We start from the raw sequence: 16196 nt of genomic DNA on the forward strand, positions 1-16196 counted from the left end.
GATATCACAACATTAGACTTGTGGAAACTCAGGACTACGCAGGATCGCATGTTTCTGGAGGGTGGGTATTGCTGCGCTTACCTACCTGCACTTTGATGCCGTGCCGTAAATCCCTACTCTTCCAGCCCCTCCAAACTGCTTTATGCTGAACGCAGACTGCCTCTCACAACAAGGTGGTCTGCAGTCTCCTGCTGGTAGAAAACACTTAGGCAGTAGGAAAGTCCATCAGTTTCAGCTCAATCCCCACAGCCTGGAGACGGTTTGCAAAGCATAAAACTAAAGCCACTAATAATGGAAATTTTGATTCTAGCTTAGACAGTTTTCACCTGACTAGAAAATATCCAAAGTATATTTGTTACTGTGGAAAGCTTACAAGCATGAGCGATACCCTTTGAAAACCTCTGCTTTCACAGGTCAGCGCTCTCAAGATATTATAATTTTAAGGTACTTGGGGCTCTAGATGTTAGAAGTCTGTTAATTATGGGTTCAGTTAACAAGCTCACAAGCATGCCTTATGAGAAAAAGAACTTATTGCATCTGAATAAGGACCGGAGGAGCAATGGTAATTTTGTAGGTGAATCTGCTAGCTATCCAGATTCCTTTTTAACTCAAGGAATTTGGGGTGTTCTTCTTAAAGAGCAGGCTGTGTTCAATTTAGTGTTTCTTTATTATTACTTCTTTTTTTGACCAGGGAAAGAGGAAGACAACACAAAATTCTGAGCTCTTTATCTCTGCCTTAAGTGCGTGAGATTTTTTTATTTTTTAAGTTGTTTCTGGTCTCCTAGTCGCTTTCTTTCCCTAATATTAGTTTAATCATAGAGGAACACCCTAGAGCAGATCACAGTTCAGTATTCTAGATTTACTAATTTTGTGTGAATATGTGTGTGTGTGTGTGTGTGTTCAGGACATTAAATTCTTTCTTATACAGAAATAATGCAAATCTGTAAATGAATTCAGGAGCCTTACAAGATAGCCATGGTCTCATAAAGACCATAAAGAGTCTTCCTTTCTCCTCAGGTCAGAATGAAGGTAATGTCCTGTATTATAACACAAGGAACAAAGAATGGTTATTTTCTCACTGTGCTCACTTCGCAGTAGTACGGGACTAATTAATAGATGGGAAAGTGAAAGTAGGCAGTGTTATTTGTGGAGCTAATTAAGATACGTGGCAGAAAAAACATGTGGACAGGCAATTTCTTGATTTTAAAGGTTTGTATAGCTAGACAGTTTTATTAGTCAACACTATGCCTTTTTTTTTAAGTCATCAGCTACGTTTTTGGGAGATATGGACTCCTCAATTAATCTTTCAAAGACTGATTTTGATTTATGTCAGTGGAAGGTTGGGGAAAAAAAAAACCCCAGATGTGTATTTTTAAAAATACAACAGCTTGTTCCCTTTAGCTTCTGGTTACAGAATAAGTGCATTGATTTGATCTTTTAAACATGTTCCTATATCCTCTCCATTTCATCTATTACTGAAGGAGGTGGGGAAGTGAATCTAAATGTCCACTCCATTTAATTCCCCACAGATTTAAAATGCAAGGAAATTCTCACAAAGCACAAGCATTGGTCTAAAAGACTTGTTCATCAGCACATAGGAAGTCTGTGGCAGGAGCCAAGAATAGAGCCCTGCTCTTCCAAGCTCCCATCCACTGCATTAATCAATGAGCACAACTGTAACGAAGCTTACCTACCTTGAAAGAATGGGTTCTGTGGAGACTTTCCTCAATATTATGATAGCAAGTTCCCAGAGACCATTATTTTCCCAGCCCAGCATCACTCAATTCAGCATCTTTGCTTTTGCTCAAATAGAAATGATCAGCTTTCCAAGAGACAGCCTACGAAATTTTAGTTCATTTGTTTTGTTTTTTAAAGAGAGGGGACATATCTTACTTTTGAAGCTAGTAAGTACGATAGATTTTGTTTAAAGGGGTGGCAAATTTGGTGAGACAAACTATTTAAAATCCAGAAAAAATACTGTTTGAATCCTCTATTTACAAAAATGAATTCATGACCCAAATACCCTAGGACCCTCTTAGATATCTCAGCCTGTACACCCATAAGGTGACAAGTATTTCAAGACCCGTCCAATGTAAATCCTGATGTATATTAAATATGGGATTTTTATTAGTGCCTCTACAATAAACTTAGCTGCTCATCTGGTGCAACAGCGCTGTTAATGGACAGAAAGCTCTGCTCAAGGGGCCCATAATACATTCTACCGCAACGGCTGAAGCAGAGGACAAACGTCCAGCAATTTACTTCAATTCTGGTCTTGAAGTACCACCCTGCTCATTTTCATGCTTGTGCTACCCGTGCTAAAACTAGTAAGTACTCCCACCCTCCCTCTCCTGGTGCACAAACACGCCTGATCGGACCAGCTCGTTCCACCGAGACCACAACAGCGCCATTTCTCATTACCAGCACATGCTTAATTGCCACTACGGGCCAGTTCTGTCTGTTGCCGCCTCAGTCACACCCTACCAAAAACACTCCCTTCTTGTTATCAGCTGCCCAGGTCTGCTCTGCAGCAGGAGCCCGACCGTGCTGCCTGGCGCGCTCTTCCCCTGCGGAGAGGGATGGATTTGGGCACGGGGATGCAAAGTAAAGGAGGGGGATGATCTTGGTTGCGGATGTTAAATAAACAATTTTTTCTTACAACAAACCCTGGCACCCGTTCTCATCATGTCATGGCCCGTGATGACTTACTGTCTACCAAGCATGACCAAGCGATTAGTGGAGCCGTGTCGGTGTATCTCAACAGTAATGGGGGCTCTCTTTCCATTTGCCTTCTATTGAAATCTAAGCGCTCCATTGGCCTGTGCATTTTCAGCTTGATGAATTAATTATTCCCCACCTTTTTTTTTCTTTCCCCCTTCCTTTCTCAGGCCAGAGCTTTCCCAAAAAGCCAAGTGACTCTTTCTGGTTTCTTCCTCTCTATGAGGGTTTGGGGTTTTTTTCTCTCTTTCTAGGCAGATGTCAGAAAATGTCGCACTGACTCATCTGCTTCAAACAGCATTTCAGTATACATTTGGATCTATGTATATTAGACAGCAAACAATCATGACACTTGGCTTATTTATTTATTTATGTGGAAGAGAAAACATGCAGTTGTCTAACATCCTTCAACTAATGATATTGGGGAAAATACATTTTCAAATTCAGAGGCAAGGAAAGCGTTCAATTCATATTCCCTAACAAACAAATGACACCACATAAATAAAATACAAAACTATTCAACTATCATTAAAAATGTGACAGTCATCCAAAGTAGGAAATTCAACAATGTGGCTGTTGCATTCTGTCTTTAAATATTTACACGGTATGGATATAGGATTAGGCTACCCTAAGTTTGAGTTTTCTTGGAGATGTTCTCTTTCCCTCCTCAAAGTCAAACAGAAGGGACTTTGGCCATTTGTCTGGCACTTCTAGATGTCCAGAGGCTTTTTTAGAGCACAGTAGGTCCAATACACTCAGAAGAGTTATTGTTATAAATCCCATAAAGAAATAAAGGCACATTATACATGAACCAAAGCATAAATTGTTTTTAACAGGGGCAAGTTTAGGAATGCCTCTGTGCTGTGATGCAGGAGTCAGAGCAGCAAAGCAACATCTGAGCCTGGAGTCTAGTTCTACTTCTGTGACAGGTTTCACCTTTCTGCCTCCATTTCCTCCATAAAACAAGAATAACCTTTTTCCATCTTAAAATAAAGCTATCATTATCTGTTTGAACTGTAGAAGAGCCTGCAAAAGTCTCTTGGATGAGGTCCCTATTACACTAGATGCTGTACAAACACAGAACCACATGCTATTATAATGTGGGAGTGGCGTGCTATTAATAATACATTAGGACATTTTGAAACTATTAAGCAGAAGAGTTATTTTAAAATTCTTATTCATTTCCTCTATTTAAAAAAGAATGAAATTTGAACAAATAGGTAAGGCAGCTATTTGCAGAATGCCAAAACATCCTTCTGGCTCTGTGAATACAGAAATGCTGTGCTGGTTGCTCTGCAGGGAAAAGGAGAAGTAACCGACAATGCTATCCATGTTCTTTTACTGACTCCGCCACTGACTTTACCTCTAACCCTTTTCAAACTAGTTCATCTCACTGGGGTTCAACTTATTTATCACTCAAGTGGATACAGTATATCACGGGGACATAATATGGTTCAATTAAAGAAGACCCAGCCTAGAGAGATTTTAACTGGGTTTGAAGGCAGGAGTGATTATTGCACTTGATAGACTTGGGAAGTGGGGGGAAATTATAATTTATTATTTATGTGCAAATTTGACATTATTGTTAACGTAGATTCCCCCAGAGCCTTGGATGGACATATTTTGGAAAAAATCAAATCAATAAGTGATTTAATATCTGTCAAGTGCTTTGGGATCTTTATTTGAAACGAGTGTTAGAAGAGCAATATCTTACTCTCAACTTCTTAATGTGCAAGCATGCCTTCTATTAATACTAGAACCCTTTGGAGCCATTAGAGTTTATCAGCTAAATACATATTTTGGCACATTAACTAATTTTTGATTACCCAATTAGACTTTAACAGCTCCATCTATCATGTAAATTTTTCTTAATGTGCCGATTATGGACCCAATAGAACTTAATGGAGCTCCTTACAGTGTTCTGAGTCGATGCAGCTGGCACATGGACACCAAGAAAAGTATTTTCCTTCAAAGTGAGAATTACACACGTATCTTCCCACATTGCTAATGGGTGTTATGGCCTCAGTCGTACCCGGGCACTGAGACAACCCAAGAGACCCAAATGCGATCCAATTTATACCATTTTACATGTTGGCTCTCATAGACCTCCACTTCGGCCATTCCATATCAAAAGTACATCTCCTACAGTCAACTGAGTCAAGATGACACAAATTGAAAACCAGGGCCATTCGATCTAAACCTACCCCATGGTAAAACGTGATAGTTATGAACAGGTTACGTAGCGGATGGCCATCGCTGTGAGAAGCTGCTAGCGAAGTCTGCTCCCCTGCAGCTACGTTTGGCATGCAGAGATGCGCTGGAGACAGTGCCTCCGCACCACGTGCTGCTGGGCACGTTCTCTCCCACCCACCTGTCTCACAGAAGACAACATGTGGGCTGAACTCAGCACTGGGTCAAGACTTTTCCTCTCCCTCTTGCATAAGTACTATGCCATTTATCTTGTTGAGTGTTCCCCAGTAGACTGTCCCAGCTCACATCCCGTTCTCTATGCTCTTTACAACTACCTGCCTACAGGAAGGAACGAACTACTCATTTCCTGGTGAAAACACGGACGCTTAAGAGCCACTGGAAGGAAGATTACTCAGATCACTTGGACAACAGCTACAGAGTAGATTGCCAGAACAAAGCAGTTGGCAGAGAAAAAAAAACCATTTAAGTAGCAAATCTGCATCCCTTAGCCCAGAGGCTTAATGCATGGTATGGGTTTAACGCTAACCATGTTTGGCACAAGACTGAATACAGAATCTTTGCTCATAACCAGCAAATAATTAACTGTTAGAAATTAAATGCAGAGCTATAGGATACATTCTGCTCCACTGGCTTTACACGTAGACCTGCCAAAATCTGCAGCTACGTGTGTTACAAACCGGGGGTCTTGGTGGGCTGTCTCCTCATCTGAAAAGAGATCAAACTACTGCCATTAGAAGTAAGGCAGATTAAAACCAAAGGAAAATAAAGAAAGGCTGCATTCACACACACAAGAACAAATATTTTCCATGTTAAAGTAAACACTTATAAAGTTATCTAATGCACCATTAGCTAATTGAATTATTTTTTTAATCTCTCATTTTCCTTAGCCTATACAGTGAAGCTAGTTTGAGCCATTCCCAGTTAGTTTCACTTTCTTTCTTTCCCTCTTCCTTGCAGGCAGAAAGCACAACACTGGAATGTTTTTATATCATGAAAAGACTTCAGTTAGCATTCCTTTCCTACGAGAAATTCCTTTTCTATTGCTTCTGCGAGAAGTTATTTTTTTTAAATCTTATTTGTTTCCTTACAATGCTCCTTTAATAAAGCGGGATTGCGCCTCTTAAGGAAATAAGCTTTCTCTTTTTTTGAATGTGGTCTCACCCTGTCAGTGCTTTCATTATTTTCCTGCGCAAAGTCCTTCCCTGATGTCTTACTCGGAGCAGCACTCATTGTTCGCGGGGAGCGTGCATTCAGCCCGTCCTGCTGCCGCCGGCTTCTTTCAGATGATCCCTCTTCTCTGTCTGGAATGGATTTTGGAAGAGATCTACCTTGAAGATAGTTTAGCGCCACTTAAACAAACAAACGGATGTACATTGTAAGTGCTGCCTGGGAAAGTATTAATAGTGCTGCTAAATGCAGAGATAGGGTTAATTTGTTTCTATATTCTGCATCCTGCCAGACAGCCTCCTGACAATCACTCAGAGAAGTCTACTTCTTTTCAGAAGAGACAGTATGCAATGCTTTGCTTAAGTAAAAGGGAGATTTACCCTGCACCGCGGTTCTCAAATGAGGTCCTTTTTCCTCGAGTACCAAATCTTGTTTCCTGTGACAGTGCTCAGAGAGTTCGACACGAAGGCGGCCAGTCCCAAAATCCTGGCATCAAGAGCTGCCGACCAACCCGAGGAGATCACACAGCCCTGTGTGCTCTGCCTCTCTGAGGAACAGGCCCTGAACAGGCATATTTACATCATCAACTACGTCAGTAGTGGGATAATAATGTGATTTTTGTGTAAACAATGCTTGTAAAAAGTCATAACAACAAAAACCACACAGCAGCTACTGTTGAGAGAAGAAAATGAAACCTTTTTTAATCTATTGACATATTCAGATGATGTCCTTTGCTGCGATAACAACTTACTGTTCGTTGAATCCTGTGCTGCAAAAAGATTTCCTATGTTGAGATCTCACTCTTGGCTTTTTGTTATAAAGTTGACTTCTTTTCTCAGTCATCACTCTTACCTAATTTATTTTTCCATTTCATTTCTGGCAGCTGACCTTCCTGGAAGAAACTCCGGGTGCCTGAGCAGGTATATTTCTTTTACTACTCTTTGGCTGCATGAGGAAAAACAAATGAAGGTATACATTTTTAATCACACATAGGGACATTTCAGCTATGCTAACCTGTGTTCCTTTTTTTTTTGCTATTTATTTGCACACATTGCAAGCTGTGCTAAGACCCTCTCTGTTGTTCTTCCAGCTACAATTTGCACCCATAAAACACGTGCGTGTTAACTTAGCAGCCACAAAGTGGACACAGGTCACGGTATCTGTGCTGCCAGCTCCTGCTCTGCACAGCCATCCATGCAGCTCCAGGGACAAGACCAAGGTTGGGCTTGCAGTTGTGCCAAACTGCAGGCACCGGTTGTTACGCATCAGTTGTGCCATGAAAGGCGTGTTGTTCAAGAGCCCATGCTTGGTTTGCAATACAATACTGATGATAGCTTTGTTCTCATTCAAAAGCGCCTGTACTTGAAATATCCGTCCCACAAAACGTAGGATTTGGCTGGAGGCAAAGGAAGCATCTATATACCTGAAAGTTGGAGAAGAATTTATTCATCTGTTATAAACAGTAATCTTGAGAAGCCAGCTGCTCCCAACCCTGAAAATGTCTAAACTTGGTATGTTTTTCAATTTCTAACTTGAAAGTCCACAGAATCTTAGAGCTGCATCTCTACTCAAAGCCCAGGTTATCTCTCTGCAAAGGACTGGACCATGTAACATGTAACGTGCACCAAAACCGATCTAGGAGCCATAAACTACCCCTGCCTAAGTCCCCAAGCAGCAATATCTATGGTGTCAGGCTAAAGCAAGCACTCAGCAGCAGGGTCAGAATTTGCTCAGAAAACAACTCAGTATTGCCAGCGTCCAAAGGCATTCTCTTGTTCCTCCTGCGAGAATGTGTTTCATGTAAAATAAAACTCAGAAACAATATCTTTCATCAGTCACTCTCCCTTCTCCCCAAGGCAGGAGGGTGCTCCAAGTCAGCACAGTCTGTTCCGAGATATCTGAGCGCTCCTCTGTGAAATGCCAAAGTAGCACGTAAACAATAAGCACCATCACTGGACTGACCTGTAAGGTCTTTACTACCTCTGGAGTCAGGACTTGGTCTAGTATTTCTGGGTGGCCCATAATTACTTTTCAAGTTATTCTCTTTACTGTGGCATCTGCTGTACTGTTTAAAATAAGTTTATGGGTAAAAAGCATAGAATGTAATTCTGAGTTAGACATTTTTCCATCTCATTTGCATATCATCCATCCTACCCCATATCAGATATCACCTTTTATTTCTTGGATTATCATACAAACTTCTCAAGTACTCAGAATTTCCTTCACTGTTTTATCACAGTACGCCACGTAGTCTTCAGGACACAAGGTGCTAACTACTGCACCGTGCACAATCACAGTCTCAGTGTGGAATGTCTTGCTTTAATAGAGAAATAAAATGATATAAGGTCGTAAGCTAAGACTATCATAAAGTGCATTGTAGGTACCCTATACTTAAATACTCCCATGCTGCCTCTTAACTCCAAGTGAGGCAATTTGCCTAATGCCCATAGAAGTGACACAATTAATTCCTCTCCCTTAAATAATCCTAACCTTTCCTCTCTAATGTGCCTCTGTAAAAAGAATGTTTTCTAAAATAAAACAAAATTTTAGAAACCCATATCCTTAAAATCCTTAGCATTAGAAATACTGAGAGTCTAAAAAAAAAAAAAAAAAATTCCTTCTTTCACTGTGTTCAGATAACCACTGGAGACCCCTTTCTCTCTGAAATGGAAACCAAACCCCACAGCAGTATAACGAGCACTGTAAATACACTCAGTGGACTGTATGAAAGTGGCCTCAGCCATAAACAGCAACCTCAGCATCTTTCTGTTCATGTTTCCTGCTAAATACCTGCAAAGGAACCAACAACCTCCAAATTAGTCCTTAGGATTTGAACTTTTCTGTCCTGACAGTGCAGCACTTCCATGTTACTCATCAGTCCGGCATTTTGCACATCATTTGATAATAGGCTAGGTGGAAGAGGGGCCATGAGCATCACCTGTACCTAAAAGGGAGTTCTAATTTAAAAAAAACCTCCATTTGAAGCATTTCACAGAGGGAAAACATCTGCAGGTTTAGGAGTATCACTTAACACACCGTACTTTCATGTACCCAAGAGCATGGTCCTCTTGTAGAACAGTCAGAAAGTTGTAAATACAGTACTTATTCATCAGTCATAAGTTCAAAAATGAAGAAAACCCAAAAACCTACCTCTCTGTACTGAATTGTACAAACTCAGCCTAAAAAAACCAGGACCATCATCTTCTGCAGGAAGAATTTTTGGTGTATCAAGCAAAATGTTCTCCAACTGGATCATTGCCTCTCAGTGTTTACTACAAATGTCAGCAACTATAGAAATAAACCCAAAATTTCTTCCAGAAAAAATTAGGAAGCATTGTAAAAGTTATACTGGTATCTCAATCAGAGTTGTTTCACACGAGAAAAAAAAAAAAAAAATCTGAGTTATTTCACCTGAAAATTAAAAATGGAGTCCCCTAATCAATGAGGATTGGTTAGTAAATATATTACCTGACATTTTCCTCAGTCAAAAGGATGAGAAAAGGAAATTTGGGCATCTTAAGTGTACATTCACACTTGCTACTAGACTTTAGATACGGGAACTGCAGGGTAGTTACAAAGTTACAGTTAACAGTAGGGTCACTACTTTTTGGAAATGTAATTATTCTTACTGTATAATTTATTATTAAACTGTATAAACTATGCGTGGCATGTGCAATCACTAGTTCAAAACAAAGAGCAAAACACAGGGATTTTATGGTATAAATTAATGTTGGTTCCACTCCTGCCACGGGAAGTTTTGCCACCAGCTTCAGCCAGTGGAGCATCTGCCCTCAAATCTTGATTGAAATGAAGTTTCAGTAGCTTACAAAACCTGTGTGGATACTGACTCTTTCCAAGGCCTTTTACTGGACAGAGCTTTTATTTCAGATGAGCAATCCATCTGTTTTTCTTTTGACCCACTGGTAAGCAAGCTAGGAACACACCACCTTCTCACAGCCATGACTCTTAAACCCATCCTCATCAAGTCACAGAAAATGGGGCTAGGAGTTTTGTTAAGATGTCTTGATGACTTTTGTCCTCCTCTGTGCCTCCAGGCAGGACCATGATGCCTGTTTCTGAAAAACTGCCAATAAAAGAAAAGCCACAACATCCCCAGTTGCCGCCTTCTGATGTTTTGTCTACCTCAGAAGGTCGTTCCTACTACCTAATCTGAATTTTGTTTGGTTTTGTTTAACAAATTACTTCCCATACCCTCCCATTTCTCACCATGGAGATGGAGAATAAATTACAGACTTTCTTTTCCACCAGTCTTTTGTATCTTTACAGCCCATTGCCATGTTATCCCTCAGACATCTCTTTTTCAAGCTGAGCACCCCCAATATCGTCAGTATTTCCTGACAGGTCACATTTCCTCGCCCTCTTATCACCCTCATTGCTTTTCCTTTGGACTTTCTCCAAACTCTGTAGCTTATTTGGGGTGCGCTGCCCAAATCTGCACTTAGAGGTATAGCTGAGCTCCCACCACAGCCGCAAGGAGCAGCAGTCACTCCATACTCCTCACGGGCTATATTTTGTATTTCATTTTCAGCACTTGCTGTCAAGAAAAGCACTTAATTTCAACGTGAACACTTCTTCTGCCAACTTCACAACTATTCTTAATTAACTAGAACCTTTAACATTGTAAACAGCATTAAATTAGAAGAAGTCATACTTAATTGGTTATCTTCACTTAGCCTACACCCCAAAATGACAGAACATTTCAGGGTTACTACCGGAAATATGTAAACACAGGCATGCACACACAGCCCAAGTACAATTAACAGAGACTTAATCTAATCTGTATTCAGATGCAGATGTACAGAGATAAATAATCTATGGCTATAACATAAACACCCACACACTGAGTAGTTCGGTAACTGAGAGATTTATCTGAGTGATTAAGAATACACAACTTTTCCAGTGCCAAAAAGAGGGGGGGAAATAAGATAGCTAAATATAACCCCAGCTAAAATCCGATTCCCTTCATTTATTGTCCTGAGTTTAGATAAATGTATATGTGGAAGAGATCATATCTACTTTAGCATGTCACACTGCCTGTTCCTTCTCCATGTAAACAGGTTCAACTCCTCTGAAGTCAATCCAAACACATATATAATGTAAATATATGTGTGTGTGTGTAAACCCAGGGTAAATGGGAGTAGAATAAGGCCCCTTGTAAGCTTAGGTCTTGCTGGTAGTTGTGACAATAGAAAACCAAGAAAACTAGTATACCATAGTTACCTACTATGCAATAATTATAATGTAATTATACTGTAATTACAGTACCTGATTATTGATGTACTGTAAAATAAACTGTTATCAAGTTTTTTTACTGTTCACTTCTATTTACAGTCATCTCTGATAAAGACTAAGCCTCCCCAAAAATGCATGATAAAGCTTCTTATCACAGGTTTTAATGCCTCTAATAACTACTGTAATTCTGTGTGATTTAGTGCTTTGAATAATCCACCAGGATTTTTCTCTAGATCTTTAAAAGGATTGTAATGTGTACAGAGGTGTCGTAGTGATTAAATTTACAGGACACTTACCAAAACAGTGATAAGAAGGGATGTTTAATTAACACATGTACACGTTGTTCAACTGTACTATCATGCAAAAATGGAAAGACCTGAATGAGACCCTCATTTTCCTTTCAAAAATGTTAAAAAAAAAATTAAACAAAGGATTATCCTCACTATACAATATAGGAGCAGACATTTTGAGGGCAACAGCAAATCCAGGTGGCACCTAAGAGCGGTACCACCAGCCTAGTGTTGCGTACTGGGTAAAGCCAAAGTCCTGGTACCAGTCAGACATCCCAGAGAGAAAGGAAAAAATGTCACACATGGGAATTCACCAGCTGAGTTTCAGATGTCGTTCCTTTGGCTAGTGGATAGTTCAAGGACATTGCAGTTCTCTTCAGCTATAATGCCTGAAAATATCAAGACTTTTAGGGCTCATTGATAAAAGTCATTGCAGAAAACCATCTGAAGGTTACTTTATCAGATGTTTTTGAACTCTGTCTCAGAAAGGCACACAGGCTCTCTAGAAAATCCCTTTTCCCGCCATCAGTAGATTTACTTAATGGCCAAGGCTATCCCTTATTTATATAACAGACAAGTAAATTTAAGTTAAGCGATGAAGCGCCCCAGCAGACTAAACCCCAACAGAAAAGAGCAGCAGAGTCAACCGTATAGCGGCCGGTGGAAGAGAACCTTTATCTCTCTAAGGACGTTTTCCACTTTAACTTCTCCTGACATTTTGTCCACTGTGATGCTGACAAAAAAAAAAAGTGATAGATCTAAAGGTGTTCTCATATGTGATCAAAAGATGAAAAAGAAAAGTCAAGAAGCTCATGCAACCCATATTCCCACCGGGGAAATAGCCTTTTTAATATTAGAATTGTTTGTACTTTGAAATGGAAATCCCAACATCTGCAAGTGCATGCAGCTGAAGCAGAGTTCACTCCTGGATTGGCAAGTGCCAGGAAGTAACAGGACACGAGAACAGGCTTTGGCTCCATGAATGGAAACATAAACCTCTCCTTTATAAAAAATGATTCTTAATGATCTCAAAGGCCTCCTGGTTTAGTATGGAAGATGAGTGCCACTGTTTTCTTTAGAATGAATCCCACGTATTTTGCATCACAGTCCTGGCACAGGGCTGCAAAAATGAAATCATCCCTTGACCATCATTGTGGGCACGCCTGCTCTGATCTGCAGTGCTATGCGGGGGCACACAAATACTGGAAATGGTGTAACTGCATTATTACTGTGCTCTGCACAGGCTTTTATACCCTGCTTCTCAGCAAGACTAATTATTCTAAAAGAAGCCTCGCACTACTGCAATTATCCTGCTCCCAAAACCTGAGTTACATCATTTAGGACACTGTGCTTCGCTATGCGGGCACATCCATGCAGCTTTATTTTTTGCAACAAAGATTTTTACTGAGGGGAAGGAAAAAAAAAAGTTAACAGGAACAAGCTCAGAGATCATGAACAAGGCCGAACATTTTAATATAACAGGAATAGGAAGTAGGCACTGAGGGTGTCAAAAATCACGCGTTCCTAAGTCTGACTATTTATTTACCTGGCACACAGGACTGCTTACCTGTGTAATCCTTTCTCTGCAGCAGGTGAAGGTGAAGGTGTGGGAACTTCCTTCTTCCTTTGCTGGCAGTAAAGTGCGGGGACGGACAGCAGTGCGGGGACGGAGACTACAGGAAGAATTTATTTCTCATCTCTGTCATCAATAAATTACTAAGGCAGCTTTCAGGACTCTCAGAGTTTAAAACATATACCCCTTCGGCTAGCTACTCTCTGGATGGGCTAGCATACATGCTGCCCTCTTGCGTAAGGCTGCAGTCTTTCTATAGGAGAACTGACTTTTTTAATAAAATATACAAGTTTCTTCTGTGACACAGCCTCCTATTCTGAGCTCCAAAGAAAAGCAGCACACCATTTTACAGTCCAGAAGGAAAACTGCGGGCTTAAGACTCAAAGGTTACCTTTCAAGAGCAGAACCCCACATATATATTACTAGTATTATTACAAGTATGGAGCTTGTAGAGAGAGGCCGAAACTCCCAAAGAAATGAACTAGTCATCCCCTTTACAGTCTGTGCTAAACATCTGAAGTAAATCGGTAACGCATACAAAACTTCCCTGACATTAAGACTGGCAACAAATCTGAAAATCAGCGCAAGTTCATCAAACACTTGGTACATCATCCAGACCAACTTGCGGGGGAAAACTGAAATGGATTTAAATCCAACTCTTCCCTTCCTGGGAAAGAATTTACAGTAGTAAACATTATTTAATGTCCCTATTAAGGGAGAAGTTGACAAATAAGAAAAAAATAGCATGTCCTCAGTGAATCAGAAATTAGCAGAGCAGCCTTAGTCATTTCCACTCTCTCTCATGAGTTAATCAGACATTTTTCCACCATTTCATATATGCCTGTTCTTTCCTTCTGTGCCCAGCAAAACTATGAGCTTCTTCTGAATGTGATGGTTAATCACATTTTTATTACGTTTCAGCACTAGATGGAGGACAATTAGATTTGCAGCTGAGAAAAAGGAGGAGAGGGAGGAAAAAATAAGAGAGAGATAGAGAAAGAGAGAGAGAGAAAGAGAGAGAGAAAGAAAAGCTATCGCCTCTTCAGCCAAATGACTCAGAGATGGAACATCAACATCTTCAGACCTCAGAAATGTGGATGATGTAGCTAACTGCATGGAGGGTGGTTTTAATCTCAGGTAAAACAATCTGGTTTAACGACCCCCGAGTACTAAGCCATCTTGAAGTTCAGCATTTAAAAAGTCCAATATTTACATAAGCATATCCAGCTTGCTTTCCCTTAAAGAAACTTGCCTTATCTTTCCAATCCTCTCTCTGGTCTTTGCCTTGGTACAGAAACAGATGTCATAGAAGGCAACTGAACGTATTTCACCAGGATATGTAGGCCATATCCGTCATTATTACAGAAACAAAAATACGCTTGTTTTGATCTAACTACGTGTATTTAAAGAATTACCAGCAGAACATAAAATGAAGCAGAGAGGTCTATTTAAGGTCTGGGTGTTCCAGCTATTTTTACAGAAGCTGCCAATGGGACCGTCGCACACTGAATGGTGGAAGGAAACTGTTCCCAGACCAGAGTTAACCCAGAGTTGTGTACAAAGGAAAAGATGCTCACCCTATGGAAGGCATATGCAAGCAGAATTACATATGTTAAAGACATCTGCACTTTGGCAGAATTTGGACAATGACTCACTTATATTTAATTATGTAAAAATTTCAAACGTGGCAAACTCCACCATAGTGACTCACATTAGTTCACATGATCTTCTGATAACTACATCAGTATATAACTCATGTCTCTGCTGCACAGAGTTTCTACAGAGAGAAAGACATATTACCTGACTAGCATTAAAAGGACTCCATGTTCCCAGCAATGACTGGTACATTAAGTAATGCTTCGGAAAGTAGCACATAGTACACCGAGGGTTGTGGGTTTTTTTTTTCCCCTTGACACAAAACTACATATCTTCTAATGACAATAATTCACTGTCATTCAAAAATCAATTTTCTGTTTGTGTTTTATTTCTTTAAATTTATACAGTTGTGGGGAAAGATTCCAGAAGTAGAAACTTAGATCATTTCCTTTTCCCAAGAAGAATTATGGTGCTGCAGACCTCCTCAGGCTTCCAATCTAAGACACTCCCACCCTGTCCTTACCTGAGTGGCAAACACACCCTCACTACCTTCCAGCACAAAACCTTCTGCCTAGGTACCAGTAAGGGTACCAGGCAGCTTCCCATGTTTTACTTCACACACATTCTTGGACTTTTCCCTTCTACCTCCTGCACTTTTCAACATAGGTTTGGTTTGCTTGGTTTTGGTGTGGACTATCAGAATGAAGTGATTATGTGTCTTACGTCAGGCTCACAGGACTGATGACCTTGAAATGTCCAATGTGAAGAAAAGCTATCCTGCATTATTCACCTCAGATTTTAAAAAGGAGAAAAACATTGTATCACTTACTTCAACGTTGTTAAGAAAAGGAAGGGTCCTCTGCTGATCTGTATTGGGTCCCTTTTCTGAGCTCCGAGAGTTGCTGCATTTGTATCCTGGAGTATCACTGCATTATGCTCCCATTAAACATTTGAAAAAGGGATGTCCACCACAAGGCTTTCTTAAGTAGCAAAGGGATATACAAAAGGCATTTTCACTACAAAAGGATTGCATTAATACAGCATATATGGCCTTTGTGAATGCCAGGTGCTGACTATAGGTGTGGATGAGGAGTATGATGAATGGAATGATGAGTAGAAAACAATCTTAATTGTGCAATTAGTTATGTTATGTTTGTGCAATGCTTTGCATAACAATTATAGGCCACTGGTGGACTAGTGATCCAAAATGACAGCCTTCCAAAGGAGTTCAAACAGCTAGGAAAGCCACTGTACCTTCTGAGCAACTACTTTAGAAGGCTAATGAAAAATGTAAATGATCTCAAGTGGCCTTCGTATGGCTTTGTATGATGCTTGGATCCGCAAATCCAGGGTGCTTTCTCCAGCTGAGAGTGGTAAGAAGTAGCAAG

General features: G+C 40.3%; 1 protein-coding gene across 23 annotated transcripts in view; it reads right to left on the bottom strand.

Annotated features, from left to right (window-relative positions):
- Positions 1 to 16196, bottom strand: part of ESRRG (estrogen related receptor gamma) — a 404653-nt gene that overhangs the window by 319620 nt on the left and 68837 nt on the right. For 2 of the 23 annotated variants that reach the window (XM_075749273.1, XM_075749268.1), the window contains exon 2: positions 86 to 191. The exons of 17 other annotated variants lie outside the window; for them this stretch is intronic. The gene's annotated coding sequence lies outside the window, so the exon portion shown is untranslated. Of the gene's footprint in view, positions 1 to 81; positions 192 to 6476; positions 6780 to 16196 lie in introns of those variants that run through there. 4 more of the 23 variants (XM_075749278.1, XM_075749271.1, XM_075749279.1 and 1 more) reach the window with 3 other exon arrangements.

The sequence above is a fragment of the Balearica regulorum genome, chromosome 3 (genome assembly GCF_011004875.1).
Source record: "Balearica regulorum gibbericeps isolate bBalReg1 chromosome 3, bBalReg1.pri, whole genome shotgun sequence".
NCBI lineage: Eukaryota > Metazoa > Chordata > Aves > Gruiformes > Gruidae > Balearica > Balearica regulorum.